Source organism: Rhipicephalus microplus, chromosome 9, assembly GCF_043290135.1.
Source record: "Rhipicephalus microplus isolate Deutch F79 chromosome 9, USDA_Rmic, whole genome shotgun sequence".
In the NCBI taxonomy this organism is placed as follows: Eukaryota; Metazoa; Arthropoda; class Arachnida; order Ixodida; family Ixodidae; genus Rhipicephalus; species Rhipicephalus microplus.
Window position 1 is genome coordinate 135,332,258 of NC_134708.1, and position 2,715 is coordinate 135,334,972.

General features: G+C 54.5%; 1 non-coding gene across 1 annotated transcript; it reads right to left on the reverse strand.

The window, feature by feature from the left end:
• Positions 1-626: 626 nt before the first annotated feature.
• On the reverse strand, positions 627-700 carry TRNAN-GUU (transfer RNA asparagine (anticodon GUU)). Its single transcript has one exon. It is a non-coding gene; the product is annotated as a tRNA-Asn (tRNA).
• Between the last annotated feature and the right edge of the window lie 2,015 nt (positions 701-2,715).

Genomic DNA, 2,715 nt, shown 5'->3' on the forward strand with positions numbered 1-2,715 from the left:
AAAGCTATCAGCCCACAGAAAAAAAAGCGCCGCACCACCATCGGGTGGGCTCGAACCTCCAAGCTTTCGGCTAACAGCTGATCGCACTAGCCAATTGCGCCACGGAGACAGTCGTGCACCACTCTAACCACCCCAGAACATATCTTCAAAGCTATCAGCCCAAAGAAAAAAAGTGCCGCACCACCACCAGGTGGGCTCGAACCTCCAACCTTTCGGTTAAGAGCCGATGCCGCTAGCCATTTGCGCCATGGAGACAGTCGTTCTCCACTCTCACCACCGTCAGAACATTTCTTCAGAGCTATCAGCCCAAAGAAAAAAAAAGCGCCGCGCCACCACCGGGTGGGCTTGAACCTCCAACCTTGCGGTTAACAGCCGATCGCGTTAGCCAATTGCGCCACGGAGACAGTCGTGCTCCACTCTCACCACCCTCAGAACATATCTTCAAAGCTATCAGCCCAAAGAAAAAAAAGCGCCGCACCACCACCGGGTGGGCTCGAACCTCCAACCTTTCGGTTAAGAGCCGATGCCGCTAGCCATTTGCGCCACGGAGACAGTCCTGCTCCACTCTCCCCACCATCGGAACATATCTTCAAAGCTATCAGCCCAAAGAAAAAAAAGCGCCGCACCACCACCGGGTGGGCTCGAACCTCCGACCTTTCGGTTAACAGCCGAACGCGCTAGCCAATTGCGCCACGGAGACAGTCGTGCTCCACTCTCACCACCGTCAGAACATATCTTCAAAGCTATCAGCGCAAAGAAAAAAGCAACACACCACTCCCGGGAGGGCTCGAACCTCCAACGTTTCGGTTAACAGCCGATCGCGCTAGCCAATTGCGCCACGGAGACAGTCCTGCTCCACTCTCACCACCGTCAGAACATTTCTTCAGAGCTATCACCCCAAAAAAAAAGCGCCGCACCACCGCCGGGTGGGCTCGAACCTCTAACCTTTCGGTTAACAGCCGATCGCGCTAGCCAACTGCGCCACGGAGACAGTCGTGCTCCCTTCTCACCACCATCAGAACATATCTTCAAAGCTATCAGTGCAAAGAAAAAAGCAACACACCTGTCCCGGGAGGGCTCGAAGCTCCAACCTTTCAGTCAACAGCCGATCGCGCTAGCCAATTGTGCCACGGAGACAGCCCTGCTCTACTCTCGCCACCATCAGAACATATCTTCAAAGCTATCAGCCCAAAGAAAAAAAGCGCCGCACCACCACCGGGTGGGCTCGAACCTCCGAGCTTTCGGCTAACAGCCGATCGCGCTAGCCAATTGCGCCACGGAGACAGTCCTGGTCCACTCTCACCACCAGTAGAACATATCGTCAGAGCTATCAGCCCAAAGAAAAAAAAAGCGCCGCGCCACCACCGGGTGGGCTCGAACCTCCAACCTTGCGGTTAACAGCCGATCGCGTTAGCCAATTGCGCCACGGAGACAGTCGTGCTCCACTGTCACCACCATCAGAACATATCTTCAAAGCTATCAGCGCAAAGAAAAAAAAGCGCTGCACCACTACCGGGTGGGCTCGAACCTCCAACTTTTCGGTTAACAGCCGATCGCGCTAGCCGATTGCGGCACGGAGACAGTCCTGCTCCACTCTCACCACCATCAGAACATATCTTCAAAGCTATCACCCCAAAGAAAAAAAAGCGCCGCACCACCGCCGGGTGGGCTCGAACCTCTAACCTTTCGGTTAACAGCCGATCGCGCTAGCCAACTGCGCCACGGAGACAGTCGTGCTCCCTTCTCACCACCATCAGAACATATCTTCAAAGCTATCAGCGCAAAGAAAAAAGCAACACACCTGTCCCGGGAGGGCTCGAAACTCCAACATTTCGGTTAACAGCCGATCGCGCTAGCCAATTGCGCCACGGAGACACTCCTGCTCCACTCTCACCACCATCAGAACATAACTTCAAAGCTATCAGCCCAAAGAAAAAAAGCGCCGCACCACCACCGGGTTGGCTCCAAACTCCAACATTTCGGTTAACAGCCGATGGCGCTAGCCAACTGCGCCACAGAGACAGTCGTGCTCCACTCGCACCACCATCAGAACATTTCTTCAGAGCTATTACCCCAAAGAAAAAAAAGAGCCGCACCACCACCGGGTGGGCTCGAACCTCCAACCTTGCGGTTAACAGCCGATCGCGCTAGCCAATTGTGCCACGGAGAAAGTCGTGCTCCACTCTCACCACCGTCAGAACATATCTTCAAAGCTATCAGCCCAAAGAAAAAAAAGCGCCGCACCACCACCGGGTGGGCTCGAACCTCCAACCTTTCGGTTAACAGCCGATCGCGCTAGCCAATTGCGCCACGGAGACAGTCGTTCTCCACTCTCACCACCGTCAGAACATATCTTCAAAGCTATCAGCGCAAAGAAAAAAGCAACACACAACTCCCGGGAGGGCTCGAAACCCCAACCTTTCGGTTAACAGCCGATCGCGCTAGCCAATTGCGCCACGGAGACAGTCCTGGTCCACTCTCACCACCAGTAGAACATATCGTCAAAGCTATCAGCCCAAAGAAAAAAAGCGCCGCACCACCACCGGGTGGGCTTGAACCTCCAACCTTTCGGTTAACAGCCGATTGCGCTAGCCAATTGCGCCACGGAGACAGTCGTGCTCCACTGTAACCACCATCAGAACATATCTTCAAAGCTATCAGCGCAAAGAAAAAAAAGCGCCGCACCACTACCGGGTGGGCTCGAACCTCCAACTT